Source organism: Callorhinus ursinus, unplaced genomic scaffold, assembly GCF_003265705.2.
Source record: "Callorhinus ursinus isolate GAN/ISIS: 27379988/994484 unplaced genomic scaffold, GSC_fseal_2.0 scaffold8, whole genome shotgun sequence".
NCBI classification, from domain to species: Eukaryota; Metazoa; Chordata; class Mammalia; order Carnivora; family Otariidae; genus Callorhinus; species Callorhinus ursinus.
In genome coordinates, this window is record NW_027397070.1 from 13,108,588 (window position 1) to 13,132,525 (window position 23,938).

Genomic DNA, 23,938 nt, shown 5'->3' on the forward strand with positions numbered 1-23,938 from the left:
TGGCTGGGTGATAGACATTGGGGAGGGTATGTGCTACGGTGAGCGCTGTGAATTGTGCAAGACTGTTGAATCACAGATCTGTACTTCTGAAACAAATAACGCAACATATTTTAAGAAAAAAGGAAAAGAAGAAGATAACAGGAGAGGAAGAAAAGGGGAGTATGTCAGAGGGGGAGACGAACCATGAGAGATGATGGACTCTGAAAAACAAACTGAGGGTTCTAGAGGGTAGGGGGGTGGGGGGATGGGTTAGCCTGGTGATGGGTATTGAGGAGGGCACGTTTTGCATGGTGCACTGGGTGTTATGAACAAACAATGAATCATGGAACACTGCATCAAAAACTAATGATGTAATATATGGTGATTAACATAACAATAAAAAAATTTAAAAAAAAATAAAATAAAAGGGGAGCCCAGAAAGGAATTTCAAACTTGATTCACATTAAACAGAGCAGATGTCCTTAGACGTCAGCAAATCTTGCTGAAGTCTAGTGTTTCCCCCTGTTTTCAACACTTAGAAACTCCAGGGAGCTTCTCATTCTTGCACCCTCAGTAGAACTTGCTTTCTCTCATCTTGCTCTTATCTCCTTGGTCCCTCAGTAGTCTCTTGCCGCCTTCCAGCTGGAACCCTCCAACAGTGACCGCTCTCTCCCACAGCAAAATGTGTGTTCTGGGAGGATGAGTCTCTTCCTGTACCACCGCCCCCCCTGCCATGACCTTAACTCTGATTCTAGGGTGAATTTGTCCAAGGAAACATTTGTACAAGGTACACAGATATGAGAATGTGTACAAGTTATGAGACAGAGAGGGGAGAAAGCTGGAACTCCCTCAAATAAATAATTTTTATGGTATCACTGTGCACATCTATTTAGGCTTCAAAATGGTTTTTGTTGTTGTTGTCTTAAATGGGTGCATTCTGTGCCAGTGGACCATACTTTTAATGTTTTCTCCTGTGGTTGGCATTTAGAATGTTTGTCCTTTTGCAGGAAGCACTACAAAGAATATATCTGTGCTTATGAGGTTTATTCTCTTGTTGAATTAAATAAGATAATGTATGTAAGGTACCGAGCACAGTAAATAGTGGTTTTATTTTATTTCCTAGGATAAATTTCTAGAATACTTATTATTAATTAAAATGTATGTACAATTTACTGGCTCTTTATTGGTAGGGTCACGTTGCTTTCCAAAAGGGTTATACAACAGTTTTAGCCACATTTTAAAACATATGCCACTGTAAGCGGGGTCAGTGCCTCATGTTTGTTATGAATACCAGCAGGAATGACCTTTGCTCCTTTGTGTGTATTTACTCTTTGTGTGAGTTGTTGTTTATAGCCTTGGCCTTGATGTTCTTCTTAAAAATAGCAATGCTACTATCACTTATGGACAGTTTTTCTTATTTGAATGTCAGCTTTACCTTTGTGACCTCTACATTTCAAGGATAGGAAAGTTGACGTTCTCCGTCAATCTGACAATCATTCTATTCTCTATCTGCTAATTTTTCAAAGTATTATCTTTTCTATCCTTATCTCTCTAATCTATCTGGAGTTTATTTTCTTAAATGGCGTAAAGTGAAAATCCCTATTTTAATGGAATTTTGATTTAATCACCCAAAACCATTTGTTCCATAATTCTCACCTATTTATAACATGCTCTTTTATAATGTATTCATGTTTAAACAGTATAGTTGGTATATTTTCAGTCTCACCATTCTGTTCTACTGAGCACAATGTGCAAATGGACACGTTTTAATTCTTTTTGCTTTATAAATAGCTCCTGTAGAAGTTGGTTATGTGTCTTTCTTACTATGTTGTCTCCACTCAGACAAAAGCTGGGCAATTGTTCATGGTTAGTGCCATAAGGCATGATTGTGTTGAATTGTTACAGTAATAAAGTTGTTTGGATTTTTACTCGTAACCAGACCTCAAAATAAATGTCATTATTCTATATTTTATCTCCACAACCTCTTATGGCAGGTTATTTTTGGAGGGGGGAGAGTGGTGCTCTTAAATACCAAAGTATCTCCAATCTTAAAATCTTCTCTATTTCTCTAGAGCTTGTGGTTTGAACTACATAAAATTTCAGAAGCAACTGTGGCTTTCTGGTATTTGCCACCTAATGGCCCTTTTGTATATTATAAGAATTCCAGATTGTCACTCCACCCCCTTTGGGATATTTTAGAGATAACCATGTGTGTGTTTAACCAAATTTTGCTCAGAGAAAAGATTTATATATTTTGTTCCTGGTTTTAGATACTTCACTTAGTGGTACCTGTAGTAAAAGATAGAAGACTGAGCATATACTTTATCTCTGCTCTTTTCCAAGTTTCCACTGAAATTATAGAATAAAGAATAACTTCCTAATTGTACTGGAAAACAGGAATGGTGACACAGTGTCCACTGTGGATAAATGGAGGAAAATGTTCACTTCCATACAGTTAGTAAGAGTTTAATTGCCTTAGTCATTATTTGGAAGGCAAATTTGGCTGTAAATACCAAAATTAAAGTGTATCCTTTGAATATGCCCAAAGGTGTATTTGTTAAGGTATTCAACAACCTTTATGATCATCAAAAGGAAAATCATTAAGTAAATGCCTGAATGTGTACATCCATATATATATTATTTGTATGATTATATTTTATGAACATTGTATATACATAGTAGTGTATGTATGGCATTAAACTGTTTTGAAAACATCTGCATACTAAGTTCTGAGTAGGGCCACCATGACAGGGGAGTGGGACTTGGTTGAAGGGTTGTGAAGAAGAAAGATGCACTTTAGCTTGTTTTTGCTGTATACTTGTAGCGCTATTTGAAAATTTTTCAAGTGAGCATCAAAAAATCAAATGATATGCACGAGGTTTTCTGTAGCTAGTTTTGTTTTTCCATGAATCTGACATCTCTTGAATTTCTTTTTGCTTATTCTGATTGTAGATGATACTATCTCGTGATTTTCATCAATCTTAAAATTAGTGTGACTCTTATTTTATGAGTAAATGGTTAGGATGACCTTTTTCTCTTGCTATGGTTTCTGAAAGAGTGTAGACCATTAAAAACATACTGTGAGTTATTTGTTCTACATTCTCTTGAGACAAAATGTTGCGCTAGAAACTAGGTTCAGTTTTTAAATAACACAGTTGTTGTTTTAATATTTAAGTGTCTTCAGTACCCTGGATGCATTATCATATGTAGAATAGACATGTTGCGCATTCATTATATCTACAATACAAACTGAAAAAACACACAGAATGGGGAACCAAAGAACGAGCAAACGTATTTTATTTATTATGATAATCCTTCTCAAGTCCTCTCTCCCTCTTTTGATCTAGGTGAAAGCAAGCTGGGAACATAATTAAACCAGTGCCGAGTGAGACAGGAGATAGGATGCACAAAACCCCCTGATCCTAGCCAACTAGATTTTGAAGTTGAAGTTAATTAAGAGCAATATACAAATAATCTCTGCAAATGGTGACATTTATAAATGGATTTTGAATATTCTGAAGCAGTTATGTAAATCACCAAGAGTAAGGCTCTAGGGGAAATGTAAAACATGCAGGCTCACCTTTTAATACCTTTTGGTAATGTTTTCATTAGACTTAATGTTTGTGGGGGGACCGTGTATCTGGAGGTAATCTGATGACAGAAATGTTGTAGCCCTGTGAGATGTGGAGCCCTAGAGGAGAGGGCTGCCAAGAATGGGACCTGTCGGTCAGGGTCAATGACAACAATAACAACAAGGAAACTGGTGACATTCTCTGTGGTTCTGTGGGAGGTTCTGAGCCTGCCCTCAATGGAAGAAGCAGAACTAACAAGACGCCGAGGAATCAGCACTTGAAGAAAGGGCGAGGCCTCAGTGCCTGTGAAGGTTCACTCCTAAGATGGGCTTTGGGAATGGGGATGACAAAAATGATAACCGTGAAGCTGTATCATTTAAGTGACATACGACTTTCAAGGAATTTTATTTATTTATTTTTTTTATTTATTTATTTATTTTTTTTTTTTTCAAGGAATTTTAGTTCATGGGATTTCAGTAGGACAAATAGCGGGCATGTGGTAATTGCTGTTAATATATAGCTGGGGAAACGAAGAATATTTAATGATATTTCGACGATCATACAATTGGCCAGTGATGGAACCGGGAACTAATTCCAGTCATTCTCGTTCTTACTTTTATAAGATATCTGCAGATTTTAGGGGTAGCAGCTTCTGGCACCGCTGCTCTAGAAGCAATTCTGATAGCACGTGATATATTTCAATCATGAATACTTCCTAGCTCCTCTCTCCAAACATTGGCCTCTCGGTCCTTCCACATTTTTCCTCTTTCTCCTTTGTCATTGGCAGAGGTGGACTTCTTACTAAGACCTTTTGCCATTTGCAACCACGTGGATGGAGCTAGAGTGTATTACGCTCAGTGAAATCAGTCAGAGAAAGACAAATACCATATGATTTCACTCATATGTGGAATTTAAGAAAGAAAACAAATGGACATATGGGAGGGGGGGAAAGAAAAAGAGAAGGAAGCAAGTCATAAGAGATTCTTAACAATAGAGAATAAACTGAGGGTTGATGGAGGGAGGTGGGTGGGTGGGGATGGGCTAGATGGGTGATGGGTATTAAGGGGAGGGCACTTGTTATGATGAGTACCAGGTGTTGTATATAAGTGATGAATCACTGAATTCTACTCCTGAAACCAATATTGCATTGTATGTTAACCAAGTAAAATTTAAATAAAAAAAAAGAAAAACAAAGACAATTTCATCTTTCTCTCCTCCATGATGTTTTTTTAAACATCAATTTTTTTAAAAAGTTTGTATATATATTCGGATCACTCTAGAAATCATTAGTTCTCTTACGTGCTGTCAGCTCTATCCTTGTTAAGTACTGCTTTTTTGGGCAGGGGGAGGGGAGAATTGTGCTGAGCTATTTTATGTAGCTCAGAATTGGATTTCTAGAGTCTCAGAGACTTAGGGAACTGGAAATGTGCTCTACATTTTGCCTATCAACAAAGCCTAATCAAGAATGCATTCTTTGCCAGCAACATTCAAAACAGAGATGATTCCAAGCTGTGGCTTGGAAATAAACTCCTTTTATTGCCTTTCAATTTATAGTGTTCTTTGCCTTCATTTTGCACAAATATTCAGGGAATTTTCCCATTTAGAGAACCTGATGCACAAATTAAGATATTTCAAGTAAAGCCATTCATGATCTGTAAGGAAAGTAATACAAATTGACATGTGATACTAGTCTGAGTTCCTGACAACAATCAACTTAGAATATGTTCCTACATATACTCTTGTGTCACAGGGAGATTGTTTTTAGATTAACAACCGTAATTTAATGAGACTAATTTATTAATCAGACCTCAATTTGCAAACTTGTGTTTGTAAAAAAAAATCGCATGTGTGGTATTTTGTGTGTTTTGTTTGACTGTGTGTTTTTGTTTTTGTTGTTGTTGTTAGCTTTCTTTGATTTTTCTCCCCACAAGTAATCTCATAGGTTATGGCTAGCAGAATTGTTCAAAATTAATTTTGAACCCTAAGACAAACCCTAGGTTATCTGGTTCATAGCAGCAGAATTCAGTAACATTTAAGAGCAATATAAATAATTTTCAGAATGCTCATGAGGATGGAACTCTTGCTCAATTTAAACAATTCAGAATTTTGGAAACTGGTATTTGATCTGTCAATCTGCTTGTTGGAATAACGCTTCTAACTAAACACAGAAAAAAAATTAACTGGAAGAAATGTTTCAATTCACAGAGCCAGAAAAAATAAAATAAATCTCAGATACCTACATTAAATTAACCCTGGATTTATCTTGCTAACATGGCAAGTCATTATATACTTAACACAATTGAGATACACGGTTTTGATGAGCAGACCATTTCTTGAAACAATATTTTCACAGTACATGAAATATAAGAGCTTGGGATAACACCACATTAACCCGGAGGGAGACAGTCATTGAAATGCTCATGATTTTATATGGGAGGCTGAGCAGAGTAAAGCTGAAGATTCTAATATACAGACAGACAAGCTCCCAAGCTGTGACAGATGTGTTCTCAAAGTCCATTTAAAAGTCAGTAGTTTCTAATTCAGCATTTTCTCACAATAATAATAGTGAATTTTCAATACTGTTATGCATTAGGCAGTTTCTAAGTGCTTTATGTGAATTGTTTCATTTAATTCTTTCAAAAAGTCCTAAGACTTAGGTTATAATTAACCGAATATTATAGAAGAAGGATCTGAGACACAGAGATTAAATTGTCTTGAGGTCACACAGCTAGATCTCAGGCAGTTTGACTTCAGAACCTGACTTTTAACCACTTTACATGGAGGTGATGATACTAATCATGATCAGGTTCTATTCTCATGATCTATTACTATGTAAACAGTTGACACCCCCGTCCCCACCACCTGCCCCGAAAGACAGCTGTATTTTACTCACAATTTTGTGGGTTAAGAATTCAGGAGGGGCTCCTCTGGGCAGCTTGCATTTGCTCCAGATGGTGTCAGCAGAGGTAGCTAGATTGGTGCTGGGGGATTCCCTTCCAACGTGGTCACTTACATGGCTGGCAATTTGGTATTGGCTGTCAGCTGGGAGCTTGACTGGGGCTATTGGTCAGGATCCTTGGTTCCTCTCCACATAGGGTTGCTTAGGCTTCCTCACAGGACAATGGCTGTATTGCAAGAGTTGAGTGTTCTTAGAGAGAGGAAGTGGAAGCTGCCAGTTTCTTATGGTCTAGGCCTGGAAGAGTAGCATAGCATGATTTCTGCTGGATTCTATTGGTCAACATTGTGACAGAGACCACCCAGATTCAAGGAGAATGGGTCTGCGTCTTAATGGACAGAGTGGCAAAGAATTCGCAGCCATCTTTTATCCATCCGAGGTACCCAGAAGAGACCATGAAAGTCCATATATTTAACATGTGACCTAGATTAAGGTTTCTCAAACTTGTCTTTACCTTTTCTTCTTCTGTCATGCTAGTTTTTAATGTTAAGTCTTTTTTAAAATACAGGTTTTCTTTCGGCTCTTAAGGCCTGTGATTCTGAGACAAGGTTGCATTATTTTTAAATGTAAAATACCTGGAATATAGTTGGGATTCTATAGATGTTTATCGTTCATCATTTTTCCTTTTACTGTAAGGCAACTGTAAGATTTAACAAATAATGAAGAATGAGCTACAACTCAGAGGAACAAAATGGATTAAGTTGTTTGAAAGTACAAATATTCTACTTTATCTTTTACAACATACACACTCCATTTCCCAGCTTGTCATTTCCTTGTCTGTCATCACACTTCACACCTGTGAGCTCTTTGGGGGCAGGGGCTCTGTCTAACTCATCCTTATACTGTATCCCCAGAATAAATACCATACCCTGGGAAATAGCAGGCACTCAGTAAATATTTGGGGAAACTTAACAAAGGCAACAAAACAACTTGAATGTATCTAGAATAATATACCAATAACTCTAATTTACTAATAGATGTTTGTCTTACTGAACACCTACTGTGCTGACTCCTAATGAAGCAGAAATGCATCTGGTGGCGTGACAGTTGAGTGAATGTACTTGTCATTTTAATTGTTTTAATACACATGTAAGCCAGGGACATGTATCATTCTATCTCTGATGAAGAAATTCAAAATGTGTACCGAAGTTAATATTAATTCGCAATTGTGTATCTACCAAAAGTTCCTATTGATCTCTACTTCAAAAGGTAAGAAGACCTCTTTGTCTTTCTAGTGAAAATGTATTTTAATCTAATTACAAGCCATTAGGCATTATCTATTTAGCTGAAATTAATACTAATGCCAGACACTTGGCCTGAAGTATCATCTTCTCATTTTGATGTAGAGTTTCCCTCTTCATTTGGTCTTCCTTTTTTTTTTTTCTTCTCAAATGATAAAGAATAAATAAGACTGAATATGCAGAGCACTACTTCGTTTGAAAATTGGCTTTCTCAGTACCAGGCATAAGTTTGTACTTTTCTACAACCCAAGGCCCGTAGAACCCCTACTGTTAAGCTGCTCCATGATACATATGAGATCTCTGAAATTCTGGTCTGACAGTTCTGAGATGACTCAATCTTGCTCCAAGTTCAGAATGTAGCTTATTCACATATACAAGGAAAAGGCTATAGAAACTATTTTCTTTGGGAGTGGAGTCAAATATTTGGTGGGGGAAAAAATAGCTCCATGAAGATAAACCAAGAGGAAGATGGGTAGGCAAAACTAATACTCCATTAGGAAAGGATGTGTTTTTAATCTCTATAAATAATCAGGGTTGAACCAATAGGATATCTATATCTATCTATCTACCTACCTACCTACCTATCTATCTTGATACTATGTAGAAAGAGATTTATTATGAGAGACTGGCTCACATTATTACAGAGGCTGAGAAGTCCCATGATCTGCCATCTGCAAGCTGGAGAACAGGAAAGCTGATGGTGTAGTTCTAATCCGAACCGGAAGGCCTGAGAACCAGGGATGCCGACAGTGGTAAGTCCCAGTGTGAGTCTGAAGGCCTGAGAACTGGGGGTGATGGTGTAAGTCTTGGTCCACATTCAAAGGCCTGAGAACCAAGAAAACTGATATTGGAGGGCAGAGAGCAAATTCACCCTTCCTCTCTGTCTTTTTGTTCTATTCAGCCTCTCAAGATTGGAAGATTAGATGATGCCCACCTGCAATGGTGAGGGCAATCTTTACTCACTCAAATGATTCAAATGCTAATATCTTCCAGAAACACCCTCACAGACACACCCAGAAACAATGTTTTACCAGCTATCTGGGCATCCCTTAGTCCGGTCAAGTTGACAAATGAAATTAACTGTCATAATCTTCAATTAAAGCATTCTTATCTGAATAATCTTCAGGACAGCAGCTCTCATATTTTTTGATTGTGAATCATCCAAATTCATTACTCTTTCTATTAAAAAGTTTTCAGTTTCAATTACATACTTCAATACCTGTTTTGTCTTGAGTAGCCATTATGATCTAGCAAAGCAATGAGTAGAAAGGGAGTGCAACCCTGATGTTTATAGCAGCATTATCAACAATAGCCAAATTATGGAAAGAGCCCAAATGTCCACTGAATGATGAATGGATAAAGAGATAAAGAAGACATGTGGATTTTATAGATACATATATAAAATGGAGTATTATTCCACATATGTGTGTATATATATACATATACATATATACATAATATATGTACATATACATATACACAAATATATATAGTACAATATGTATATAAATGGAGTATTACTCAGCCATAAAAAAGAATGAGATCTTGCCATTTGTAACAACATGGATGGAGCTAGAGAGTATTATGCTAAGTGAAATAGTCAGAGAAAGACAAATACTATATGATTTCATTCATATGTGGAATTTAAGAAAGGAAACAGATGAACATGGGGGAAAGAGGCAAACTATGGAACAGATAAGACTCTTAACTATAGAGAACAAACTGAGGATTGCTGGAGGGGAGGTGGGTTGGGGGATGGGCTAAATGGGTGTTGGGTTAAGGAGGACACTTGCTGTGATAAGCTCTGGGTGTTCTGTGTAAGTGATGAATCACTAAATTCTACTCCTGAAACTAATATTACGCTTATGTTATTAACTGGAATTTAAATAAAAACTTGAAACTACAGAAAAGAGAAAGAAGTATATTAAATAAACTCATTTGGCTACCCAAATTTTGTATTCTAATAACAGCTCCATGGACTATAAAATTAGAATAATTGCGTAAAATGAAGCATAGATATTTATTGTCTATAGATTATATTACTGCTTGTGGTCTTTTGATGACTGCCATGAGTAATAAAGAATTAACTCTTTGTAAGTATGAAGACCTATATATAAGAGTGGCTAACATTGAGAGACAAGGATGATGAGATAGAAAATATTTTAAAAATAGGAATTATTAAATCTCATAAAAATAAAGGTAGTCTGAAAATCAGTAAAGATCAGGTATTTAAATGATGATGATGATGACGACGACGATGATAACACAAAGGTAATAATAATACAACCCCAAACTCATACTCTAGTACACATATTTGAAAATAAGAATAGAATCAGGTAGAAAAATTCAGAGAAGTAACTAGTTTGAGTCAACTGCTCTCCTCTTTTATGTACTTCCCCTACCCCAATCAAAACACTCTAGCACTGAAATGGAAAATGATGAACTAGGGCATTAACAACAGATCTCACTACCAACTTCATTAAGACCAATTGCAAATGACTTATCTCAGAGAAATGAAGAGCACCTTCATCCCAGCAATTTCAATGGGGGGTTGCGTTTCACAAGCACACACAAAATATTATGAAAATGAGCATGTGTGGAGGTTTAATAGCTAATTTTCCAAGTTGATTATCTTGGCCAGTTCATTGGGATGCTCTTGCTTCTTAGCTAATTTAATTTGTTTCATCCTTTTTATTGTCTCGCTTAAATAGCAATTAGGGGAGATAGCACTCCATTTAGCCTCCTACTTGCCCCTTTGCTAAATCATGATTTCACCCTGTGCCAGATAGTTACGGGTATATGAAGAGATGGCACTGGTGAAAGGCAGAGTGGGTGAACATACTTGACTCAAGCCTGACTAATCCAGGGAAAAGTTGCCAGTGATCAAAGTGTGTATGTGTGTATGTGTGTGGTGAATACCTTTGAACAACTCATTTATTCAGATATTCAGAAATGTGAAGCATTCCTGCTTGGAAATTCAGATTCACCTCCATGATGCCAACCAATATGCTACAGCTATTTAAAAGCCAGCTTTCAACCTAGGTAAAATATCAGAACCCATCCATTTTGTACTTCTGTTTTAGAACTATATATTTGTCTATGCGACAAAAAGCTATTAGATGCTATAATACTTTTTAGTATATTGTCATTTAAAAAAAGCTTATTAATTGTTTGCTTACAGGTAGCCCCAGGTGAGTCGGAAGGGGCTTCCATGACATGGAGTGCTCCGCTAATAGACTTTGCACACCGCTCTTAAAACTGTATATTCTGATGAGAACAGTACGAGAGGTCTCAATTCAACATGTATAGATTTTATGCCTTTTTTAATAGATAAAAAGGTAGAATTGGTCTCTGCAGACAGCTTTACTTGGGGATGAAAAGACAACATAAAACAGAATGCAAAAAACACATCCTGTAGCTGACTGAAGACTCTTCAGGGCCGACTGGTTAATGAAGTTCAGCTGGTAAACTCCTTGAGGTGGTGAAGCCTTGGTGAGAGAGAGTGACTGACATGGCCTGGGTGTCAACCAGGGGACTTCTCTAGAGCCACTTGGTCCTTGCAGCTTTGTGAAATCCACAAAAAGCCACCAAAATAATGGCCCATATTTCCACCCTGTCCCTTAGTCCTCAGGTTCCTTATAGTTCAAAGTGTTGAGGGAAGATTGCAGACACCAGCTTCATTGGAACTTGCATCATTAAGGAGAAAGCAGAAAGGTATGGATCTTCCAGTAGTATTTGCCCTCAGGTATCTCATTATAAAGCATGATGGAACTCTATAAACCGGGGCACCTGGGTGGCTCAGTCGTTAAGTGTCTGCCTTTAGCTCAGGTTCCTGCATCGGGCTCCCTGCTGGCCGGGAAGCCTGCTTCTCCCTCTCCTACCCCCCCTGCTTGTGTTCCTGCTCTCTCTATCTCTCTGTCAAATAAATAAAAGCTTTAAAAAAAAAACAAAACCTCTCTAAACCTTTCGCATTACTAATTTCCTTTGTTTATCTTTCACTCTCTTGAATATGTGAAAGTAGAATCCACGCCCCTCCCAAATTGTAATATGATGAGGAAGTAGTAATCATCATCAGTAGTGGTAGTCTCACTCCCCTAGAAAGGCAAATGGAGTTCAGAAACCCGACTGAAAATGTGCCCTCAACTCAGCGATTTTTGCTTTAATGTTGTAGTTGTCCAGCAACAACAAATTGTCTCTATAGCAGAAAGGAACTTGTCACATGACTCTCTAGGGACTCTTGTAACTAGAATACATTCTAGTAACCGTAAAAGAGGTGTTTGTACACTAGGTAAAGGGCCCCGGTGTGTCTCTGAAACATAGGGGACACTCACTATTTACTGAGTGAATGAGAGAATGAATGCACAAAAATCTGGAAGGCCATTAGGAGGCTCCAAGATGCCAAGCCCTCCTTCCCTGACTGTGTGGTGTGGGAAAATGAGCAGCCTTCACTTTAATAGAGAGAGGAGGCAGCATCCTCAGTGGCAATTTTAGCAGGCAGGTAGAGAGAGAGTTTTGGGAAAAGACTGAGGGTTTAGGGGTGTTTATTTACTTTGGAGTTGGAATTCTAGAATGCATCGTGGAAAGGATTATCTAGGAGAGCAGCCGTGAGAAAAATCACTTGCCCAGGGAGAAATACAGAACCAGATCAGGAGAGGAGGATGGGAGAGAAGCAATGACTAGAGGGGTTTATACTTTGACATTGAGGAAGACCTGGATGAAATGCAGAGTGGGATCCAGTGGCCCCCAGGCTTCCACTGTGAAACTTGTTTTCTATTCTGCATTGTGTCAAGGATGTGTGTGATCTCCTGATCTTCCTCTGTTTCAGTAACCCCCAGAAAGGCACATCCTGCATAGAGACTAGCACATATTAGGTATTCAACACAAACTTATTAGTAGCATGAATTCATTAAGAAGTATGGAAGCAGGAAATGCAGGATACAGGCTTGAAATGAAAGAATCTTTATTGCTTCTAACTGCTAGGCCTGCCTTGTGCTGCCAAATCACTTCTGGCCAATTAGTTGGTATACTTGCAGCACTCTCCTGTGGAAGATATTATCTGACCTGTTCTAAAGTACCTGAAAGGGCAGAACTGAGGACACACGCTACAAGTCAGAGGCAAGTAGATTTCAGCCCCAAATATTCTAACAGCTGAAGTTATTCAGAATAAAAAAAAAAATGCTGCCTTAAAAATGTAGAAAATTCCAACACAGAAAGGATGCAAGTAAAACTCAATGACTGTGTCTCAGGGATGTTTTAGCGGGGGTCCCTGCATTGAGAAAGAGCTTGGTCCCTTCTACCATTAAGAGTTTAGAATTATTTTTGTGCCTGGTATTATGATAGTCTAATACAATAAGATAAAAGCAAACTAGTTAGGAAAGGAGACACGGATCCAATTTATGAAAAGGGCAATAGAGAAAAAGATTGCATCTATATTATCATTATGAAAGCATTTGCCAATAGGTATAGTGCAGAAAGTTAGAAAATGCTGTAATGTTGGGCTGTAATAGGGAACTAAGATGTACTCTGCAGAATGTAGGAGCAAATCTAAATTAGGAAGGGAGGGACTAAAGGGGTTTGGGGTCATTGAGAAAGGCTTCATGAAGCGGCTAGTTGTTTAGCTGGGCCTCCGGGAAAGGATTAGAACTGGGACCTGTGCAGGGGGGGGCCCTCCAGGGAGGACTGAGGCTTGAGTGCCAGCCGGTGAAGGAGGCTGCTGTGAGCCTGGCCTGCAAGGGGTTTCGGGAGGAGGCTGAGTGATTGGGTTCACTCAGGCCCTCGGTGTGTGCTTTGAATGGAGATGATGGGAACAATCAATAGTCATTTGAGGGAACGAAACACACTTAACTTCCTCTTGTCTGAAATCCTGCAGTACCCTGAGTCCATCGGCCTGCTAGTGAGGAGACCTGGGAATCCCAGCTGGGTCCGTAACTAGCTGTTTGGTGACGACACATCACTTCACCTCCCAGAGCCTTATTTTCCTCAATTATAAGGCAAGGGAGTTGGTGAAATCAGTTCTTCTCAAACTTGAACGTACAAATGGGGATATTATCCAAATGCAGCTCTGATTTTGAAGGTCTGGGATAGGGCTTGAGATTGTGTATTTCTAATAAGCTCCCAGGCAGGTAGTGCTGATGTTGTTGGTAGTGCTGATACACTTTGAGTAGCATGGGGTTGGATGAACACTACACAGATTAGTTTTAATTACGTTCTCATACCGCCTTTCATAGTTGTTTCATAGTTGCATACAACTACATATAGTTTATATAACTAGGTTATAAGGTTAAGAGTGTCTAGCACAGAACTTAATCCGTGGTAGTTACCCAATAAATATTCATTTACTAACATACAGTTTCTCCCTTAAACACTGTGATTACCTATGTTGATGGTTCGATCCTGGCTTTCAAACATGTTGTGCGGATTTAGGAAATCTCATAAAAGTCAAAGAAAAATCTCAGGACTTCCCTAGATCTTGTCTCTCAAGGCTCCTGCTTCTTCCAGGATAAAAGGAAATAATGGGCTGCATGAATACCTGACTGTTGCATTGGTTGCTTTAGGGAAAAACAATTAGATTGGCTTGCCATGCGCTGAGTAGATGGAATGGAGGTTTTCATTCCATTAACACTCATTCCATGAGTCATTCTAAATTCTTGAAAGTATGCCAATGAACCCCAGTGAATTTACTGCAGTTGCCACTGGTAGCATTTTGCCTCTGCATGCAATCAGCAATACTGTAATAACTTATTTCACAAAGAAAATGAGATTGCATGGTTTATTATTTACGCTACTGTTTTGTTTTAATACTGTTATTGTTCCTTTTTATAAGAAAGCATATTGATCTCTATCCTAAAGGACTGAGAAAGAGGAGACTTTAGAGTTCCCGAACTAGCTATGAGAGTATAGTAATAGTATTGACTAGTATTTTGTAATAGTATTGGATATTACTGAAAATGGTGTTACTGCTTTTTGGATTGATGGTAGTAATATAGAAGTGTTCTAAAGAGGTTGCATTGATTGCATAACACATACCTGATTACGGGAGATTTTTACCAGACTTAAGATGGCTTCCAACAAATGGTCTATGAAAGTAGTAAGATTTCTTTCAGTCCTGTGATGCCCTGATGTCTGACCAAAAGTCATTTACATACAGGACAATTTACAGTGGGAAAATGACATTCACCAAAGGATTCCTGAAGTTTGCCGCTTGTCACCTAATACATACAAGGCAATGTTGATCAAAGACAAGAAGAGGAAATATCAGGTTCAGAGTCTTTCCATCAAAGTGATCTAATAGCCCAGTGATAAAATCTATCACACCGACTTGGTATGAAACCTCTGCTAATTAGAGAACTCCATTACAACATCAAGCCCATAGAATATCAGTATCAGGCTGAATCTGTTCTGTCAAAAAATAGGCTGGTTGTACCCAAGCCATATTTAAGGATTGCTCCATAATATATGTGTGCTGGGAAAAATGTATTTGAGTCACTATACTTTAGACAGGTGTCTGAAATCCATATTCAAGTAGTTTAAGAAAAAGGAGGATTTATTGGAAAGATCTTGGGGGAGCTGCCATAATTGGAAGAAGAGTAGGCCGACCAAATCAGAGGAAGGGCCTCTTTCTTGGTTCCCTCTTCTCTTAATGCTGGCTTTATTTTCTCCCACTGCCAACCAGCTTTCTCTACTTGGCAGTTATAGGGTTATTGACACCTTGTTTAACAGTTTCCCATTTTACAACTTTTTTTCCACCAGGGAGACAGACTCTCTTTTTCCCAGATCCATGTCAAAAAAATACTGGGGAAGAACTGCAATTGGCCATTTCAGGTGGCTTCTCACCCTTGGACCAATCAGCTGTGACAAGGAGGGCTGGATCATGTAAGAGCATACCGGCTCCCGTTGTAACCACATGGCTGGAGTGGGGAGGAGAACAGAAATTTCCAAAATGAGGGAGGAGTGTCTTTGCCAGAATATGGAAATAAATGGCTGGGTGAGGGCTCCTAATGTGTTGGTTGACAGTAGCATCTAATCCTCGATTTGTTTAATACTCCTCGTGTCTCCTACTGGTCATAAATCCAAGGTTGCGAATTCTGTTCTAGATGTTCCATAGTCCCCATCATATAAGCTGCAGGGATCTTCATTCTCCAGACCGTAGAAAACAAAGCTGCCAGAGTGTTTTCTGGGCCCCACACTTGCCTGGGTTAGTGGGGCTATTTTTGCTTCTGTAATTGATTCGCCTGAGTTACAGAAAGAAGGGGAAAGAAAAGGCTGACTGATGGCGTTTGCCGTGGGCACAGAAGGAAATAGAGTCTCCTAATGCAAGTCCTCTTCCCTCCCCTCCCTGCCCTCTGTTGCCACTAGCCCAGGAAACTTTGTGGTCCTCACAAGGAGAGTGTAAGCCACCCAGGAGCCAGGAACAATAGCATGTGTGTCTTTAAATTCTGAGAGGCTCTAACTATAGTCCTTACACAGGCAAAAGTATAACAAATATCTGTGGATCTGTTGTTAGCTTAAACCAAGCTTAACCTGTATAAAAGGTCGAAGAGGTACTTGGAGCTACATAGTGATTTGTAAACATCTCCAAACGTGAACATTTTACGTCTTGTTATTGTGTCCAAATGGGACTAACAGGGCAGAGTCCTCTATTTGTAATTCTATTTGTCAACCCCGTAATGTATTTTAAGGAAGAATATTATAGTTGATAGCAATTTTAATTATTTACCAATAATGAATGAATCTGGGTCCCTATTTAAGAAATGCAAGATTTGTATGATTCAAGCATATTATCTCTTACATGTAAACACTAATGAGTCCTATGAAGGTAACAAACTCCAGAAACAGAAGTAGAATCCAAACAAATGTGTTCGTTAGTCTTATTTGTCTTCTGATGATAGATCTTGAACTGGACACATGTCCAGATTTGAACTTTAAAACACAGGTATTCTATTTTAACAGAAAACTTTATAGTAAGTTGATTATGTGACCGTTTATTGTAGAAAAGAAGGGGTTCCTAATGCTTACCACGAAGATAATGCTTGTGAAGATAATGGGTTGCGTTTTTCCTAAGTGGAAATCTTTTTATTGTTTTCCCCCAATTTAGTAAGTAACACAGCATCATTGTAGAAAATTTTAACAATTCAGAAATGAGTATTAAATGTGGACAATTTGAATCCCCCCATGATCCTAATCCCTAGAAATAATTCTTAACAATTTGATGTATATGGGTTTATTTTACGTCACAAGCCCTTGTAGGGCAATTACTATATTCTAAGCACTTATCTAAACACTTTACAGCCGTACCTCATTGCATCCTCCTAACAACCCTACAAGGTAGATACTGTTTCCTTATTGACTGGTGAGGATATGGAGTCTCAGAGGCTTTCATAACTTGCACAAAGAAACATAGTTCTAAATGGCAGAATTGAGATTCAAACACAGCCTGACTCGAGTCCATGCTCTTACTCTATACACCTTTCCAGATCTCTGTTTATGCATATGATGAAAATGTATGTAACATGTTTCCAAGTTCACCTCCTATGGCTAACCTTTCCTTTAACATCCACTTAAAATGGCTTAACACCCCATTCCATGCAATGTGGGAGTCCAGTGTGCCTCCTCTGTAACATTTCTGTGATTTCTTGGAGGTATTTGTGTGGAATCTAAATCCTACTGCCTGGCAGCATCATGTCTAGGCATTTGCTCTCCTCTCTCTTCATCTCTGGATACCACCTTCTTTCTTCTTTCCCCAGAGTACCACTGATATAAATAAGGCAGTTGTGTGTAGAGAACTTTTCGTGAAGATCTGGGGGTAAAAGAGAGGATTGCAAATAGGGGAAAAAATGAGTACAGTATTTACAATGATTGTTCTCAGAGCCTAAGGGAAAATTAAAACATAAACTTTTTTTTTTTTAAATGTAAACATTTTCCAAGTAGCTTCTCCTTGGGCACACTCCATTTCTCTCTCTCTCTCTCTCTCTTTTTTTTTTTAGGTTTTATTTACTTGAGAGTGAGAGCACAAGCAAGGTGAGAGGCTGAGAGTAAGAAGCAGACTCCCTGCCGAGCATGGAGACCGACGTGGGGCTCGATCTCAGGACCTGGGATCGTGACCTGAGCCGAAGGCAGACACCCAATAGACTGAGCCACCCAGGAGTGCCTCCATTTCTTGGTAGTACATACTTTCCTGTCTTGGGAACTTCTTTCTCTCAGACTCTGTCCTTCAGTTACTTTTTTCTCTGTCCAATATCCTTGTCCCCTTTACACCCAGGCTGTCACTCTTAAATACCAGATCACTCTTCTCTTATTATGCAGAGTGATATTGCTCTACTTCTAAATTTTCCTTTCCATTTCATGGTAAGCATTATCTTTCACAACAGAAACATTTTATGGTTGGAACTTGTTTTTCCAGGGGTTCTCAATGGGGATTGATTTCATCCTCCAGAAGATATTTTTGTGTGGAAACAAAGAATTATCCAGCCCCAAATGTCAATAGTGCCAAGGCTGAGAAAATCTGGTGTATAAGAAGTGTCCACCTTCCTTTGGGGATTGTTTTCTCTGAACTGGACAATGCAGTTTTGGTGGAGCCATAAACCATACACCTACTCTCTGACTCAGATGGCAAGGACCTCACTAGGCTGGGTCCAAGTTTGGAGCCCCATTTCCATGGCCATATGACCAAGAATGGACATTTGGATCAACCTGCACCGATCCTGGCCTGGGGATGTATCCTACAGATGCATTCCTACATATGTGCATGGCGATTGACCAGGATATTCAAGAATTATTTGTAATAGCAGTTACCACCCAAATTTTTATCAAAGGGTGACTGATTAAATTATGGTAAAGTCATACAAAGAAATACTGTATTGTGTTTGTTTGTAAAGAGCTAACTGGGTAAGCTAGAACATTTCCCAGAATACCCTTTCCTGGAGGATACCTGAGTTAGAATTATCTAAAAGAGGAATTGGTGGAAGCCTTGGAAGATGGAAGTGATCAGCATCATGACTCTCTTAGGGTCGTAGAAGTGAGATATAGTGCCGGACAGACTCAGGGGTGCTGGTGGTTTTTAGCAAGCCCTTCCTCTTTTTTACTCCATGTCCAGCTTTGCTCTATGTCCTTTTCTTTGCTCCATGTCTTCCTGACTGGTACTTTGCCACAGACATGCAGAAGGAACAGCTGCCCATAGACTTGCCCCCCATTTTCCTTTTTGGTCCTGTTTTGGCAGCAGGATGTGCCTGGCTTCTTAGGTTGACTGGTTGGTGATTCCTCTGAAATGTCAACTCCCCCTTTTGAATCTCTGCTTCCCCAGCTACCCCCCAATATAGAGTCTAATTTCTATAATATATCCCTAATATCATAACTCTAAATGGTTTTGCTTCCCTGATCGAACCCTGGCTGACACAACTGTATAACCTTTGAAAGCAATGAGGCAGCTCTATATACTGATGTGAATTGATCTCCTAGATATATTAAGTGAAAACAGCAAGGTGCTAAACTGATGAAAAATATTACAGATAAAGCTAGAGTCCGTTTTGACCAATAACTCTAATCCTGGTCCCCATTTCTTTTCCCCAGAGGTAAATACTGTTATTAACTCTAAATCAATTCTTATGGTCTGGGGAAGAGTCCTCAGCAAATTGCAACTCCTGTAGGAGTTGTTTTGACAAGATTATTTTATTGACATATAAGTAACATAGAATAAAATGCACACATTTTAAGTGCTCACATTGGTGAGTTTTGATAATTGTATAAACCTGTATAGCCATCGCCCCAAACAAGACATAGACCATCCCTCCTCATTTTTCTGTGTTCTTTTCTGGTCAATTATCCTACCCACTATTGTAACCACTACCTCATTTCTTTTCTTTCTTTCTTTTTTTAGATTTTATTTATTTATTTATTTTAGAGGAGGGAGAGTATGTTGGTGCATGCGTGAGCGGTGTCGGTGGGGGGATGGGTGGAGGGGCAGAGGGAGAAGGAACCTCAAGCAGACTCTGCACTCAGCACAGAGCCTGATGCGGGGCTCAATATCATGAACCAGAGATCATGACCTGAGCTGAAGCCAAGTCGGTTGCTTAACTGACTGAGTCACCCAAGTGCCCCACCACTATCTCATTTCTATCTCCATTAGTTTTACTTGGCTTTCATATAAATGGAATTATATAGTATGTATTCTTTGAGTCTGGCTTTTTTATTCAGCTTAATGTCTTTTGAGATTTGTCCATATTGTTTTTTATGTATCAGTAGTTGATTCTTTTTATGGCTGAGTAATATTCCATTATATAGATAGGCCCACAGTGTGTTTATCCACTTCCTGTTGCTGGACATTTGGGTTGTTTCCAGTTTGGGGCCATTATAAACTCTTATAGCATTTTGAATGTAACTAAAAAGAGATTGCTGGGGCCATTATTTGTAGTATTTTAAAGACTGTGCAAACCACTACCTTAATTTTCCCAGAGAACCTTTACTTCCTCTACAAAGAATCAGAAATTAGGTAGGAAATTGTAATTTGTACTTTTTTCCCCCAAAGTCTTACTATAATTTTGGGTAAGAAAATGGATGAATTTATTCTTAATTTACAGATGAAAGACTCATGCCACGTCTTTAAAGGACTTCCAGAATCACAGAAGGAGTCACTTGTGAATCTAGGAGCAGAGGCCAGGCATGGTGTCTCCCTCCAGAGTGCCATCTAGTAGACCACATGTGTATCCAGACCCGTAGTCCTTGGGAAACAGTGGAATGCTGGATCCCTGTCCATAGGCCCCAAAGACAAGTCTAAAGTGCAGTTTTTAAAGGTATGAATGGAACAATTCTAAGCCCAGACCAGAACATAATTTAACAGGAAAGAATATCCAAAGGAAAAAAGACCATCTCTTCAACAAATGGTGTTAGGAAAATTGGACAGCCACATGCAGAAGAATGAAACTGGACCATTTCATTACACCATACACAAAAATAAACTCAAAATGGATGAAAGACTTAAAGATGAGACAGGAATCCATCAAAATCCTAGAGGAGAACACAGGCAGCAACCTCTTCAACCTCGGCCGCAGCAAGTTCTTCCTAGAAACATCTCCAAAGGCAAGGGAAACAAAGGCAAAAATGAACTATTGGGACTTCATCAGGATAAAAAGCTTTTGCACAGTACAGGAAACAGTCGACAAAACCAAAAGACAACTGACAGAATGGGAGAAGATATTTGCAAATGACATATCAGGTAAAGGGTTAGTATCCAAAATCTATAAAGAACTTATCAAACTCAACACCCAAAGAACAAATAATTCGATCAAGGAATGGGCAGAAGACATGAACAGACATTTCTCCAAAGAAGACATCCAAATGGCCAACAGACACATGAAAAAGTGCTCAACATCACTCAGCATCACGGAAATACAAATCAAAACCACAATGAGATACCACCTCACACCAGTGAGAATGGTTAAAATTAACAAGTCAGGAAATGACAGATGTTGGCGATGATGCAGAGAAAGGGAAACTCTCTTACACTGTTGGTGGGAATGCAAGCTGGTGCAGCCACTCGGGGGAACAGTATGGAAGTTCCTCAAAAAGCTGAAAATAGAGCTACCCTACGACCCAGTAATTGTACTACTAGGTATTTACGCCAAAGATACAAATGTAGTGATCCGAAGGGGCACCTGCACCCCAATGTTTATATCAGCAATGCCCACAATAGCCAAACTGTGGAAAGAGCCCAGATGTCCATCTACAGATGAATGGAATACAGTGACTACAATGGAATATTATGCAGCCATCAAAAATGGAAATCTTACCATTTGCAATGACATGGATAGAACTAGAGGGTATTATGCTAAGTGAAATAAGTCAATCAGAGAGATAATTATCATATGATCTCACTGATATGTGGAGTTTAAGAAACAAGGCAGAAGATCATATGGGAAGAGAGGAAAAAATGAAACAAGATGAAACCAGAGAGGGAGACAAACCATAAGAGACTCTTAGTTACAGGAAACAAACTGAGGGTTGGTGGAGGGGAGGGGTGTGGGAGGGATGGGGTAACTGGGTGATGGACATTGGGGAGGGTATGTATTGTAATGAGCACTGGGTATTACATAAGACATGAATGACAGACCTGTACCCCTAAAACAAATAATATATGTTAATTAATTGAATTTAAATTTTTTTAAAAAGGGAAAAAAACATAATTTAAGTTTTCTGTGACATGGTGATGAAAATCTTTACGGGAATTATGAGAGCTGAACTAACAGTTTCCAGATAATTGAAGTGTGATAATAAATCCAAAGATGATTTCTTCTTTTTTCTGTGATAGGATTTAAGTGGAACTTTTATTTTTAACTCAAACTAGATCATTAAGACCATTGGAACTGTGACTTAGAGTGTTTCATATTTATTGGAAATTGAACTAAAAAGATTTTTGTTCTATAAACTTTAAAGATCAATGGATTATTTTCCTTTTAACATCTAGTGTTAATTAATGGGGCTGACACAATTAATGGCATCAAGAACATTTAATTATGTTTCTTATAATGATGTAATCACGTAAGTGTTTTAATAGGTTAAGTGATCAGCCTAATCTTTTATCTGTTTTTGCAGCAACTTTATCCTGATTTCTTCTTTGTGAGAAAGCTTTTAGTGCTTTAAAAAATTTGAGATAAACTTTTGTTAAATTAATATGCTAATGAAAAATAGTATGTATGCTTCAATAACGAGATTTTCCTGAACATCATCAAAAGATATGATATTAAGAGGTCTGTTTTTATGATAGCTGCTTTAAATCAAAGATGTTGATGAATTTTGAATTCGACTGGTAAATGTCCAGGCTGATGAGTTGCTTAGAAAACAATAAGAATATTTGCTGAATCCATTTTCAAGGAAGTCTCAATTAATAGAACTGACTCTTTTAAATCTCCTCCTAAAAGAAGGCATTTCTTTGAAAAAAATGCTCTGGGCTCAAAGTTTAAGATATGCAATAATTTATTATGCTCTCAGAGTCTGATCTCAAGCAATGTAATATCATTGTGGCAGATATTTATTTACCATTGAAGTAGGAATCGTTATTTGCTGACACTTTGTGGTTTTTCTTTAAGTAGTCCTATTAGATGTGATAAGAATGAATCAACTTAATTTCATCATAATGCTCATACTTTATTTTTCCAACAGAGGCAGCAAAACAGTGTTGTTCTATGTTATACATCTAGCTTCTTTCTCCTTAGTGCTGTTTTTATAGTTCATGCCTTCGTGGTAAAAATATGTATGGCTTCTAATTTAAAGGACATTCGACTGGGAACCCAGAATAGTCTTTAAATGTTCCTTAGGTATTTTGAGTGGGTCAATGCTCTAAAAGATTGCTTTCATCCAAATGCAGTGTCTATTTGCAGTTTTGTAGTGTAGAATAATGGGCAATGCATAAAAAAGAATAAATGCATTTTCAACATTGTTATTTACCTGTAAGTTCTTTACCTTTATTTTTGCTCTCTCTGCAAGTTAAGTGACCACCCCAAGGTCAGAGTCAGATTTGGAGCTTAGAATCTGAGTCATGAGAGTGCTTTATTCTCTGAGCCAAGCCACGCTTCTTCTTCAGTAAAGGAATTAGTGGAGGCCTCAGCTTTCCTTCCTGAAGATAACTGCTGAGACAGTAAGTCACGCCCTTGTTAAACATTAAAAAAAATTGTTCATCCTTGTTATTGTTTTATGACATCCTAACAGTGCAGAGTGAAGTCTTCTTTGTGAGGGATGTCGACTGAAATCAGGCTGCTGGACAAAGCCATGGGTCTGATTTTTAGTGGACCACTCTGTATTAATCATGGAGAAATAAGAGACTGAAAGTCAGAAATGACAGTGCATGTGTGAAAAGAAAACCTACATTTTGTGATTTGCCTGAATGAGAAAGTGCTCTCTCCAATGTCTTCTCTGACCTTACCTGTATGCCTATAACACTTTATAGTCTAAATCAGCACACATTTTAGAACTTACAATACCATGCGTTACTGTTTACTTACTATTACAATACCATGCGTTACTGTTTACTTACTATTTAGGTATCATTCATGTCTCTCTCAGTAGATACTGATCCTTTTGACCACAGAGACTTTTTAAGGATTTGGTGCATAATCATATGGATGCTCTTTCTTGCCCAGCAATACCTACTCTGTGATTTGTGGAGCATGGTTATTAAGAACTTGGGTTCTGGAATCAGAGTG

General features: G+C 38.4%; 1 protein-coding gene across 2 annotated transcripts in view; it reads left to right on the forward strand.

Annotated features, from left to right (window-relative positions):
* BRMS1L (BRMS1 like transcriptional repressor) overlaps positions 1–23,178 on the forward strand; it is a 184,353-nt gene extending 161,175 nt beyond the window's left edge. The window contains exons 13-16 of one of the 2 annotated variants that reach the window (XR_012378956.1): positions 8,393–8,500; positions 17,732–17,907; positions 18,148–20,232; positions 20,321–23,178. The gene's annotated coding sequence lies outside the window, so the exon portion shown is untranslated. The remainder of the gene's footprint in view (positions 1–8,392; positions 8,501–17,731; positions 17,908–18,147; positions 20,233–20,320) is intronic. The other variant, XR_012378957.1, reaches the window with a different exon arrangement.
* Positions 23,179–23,938: the final 760 nt, after the last annotated feature.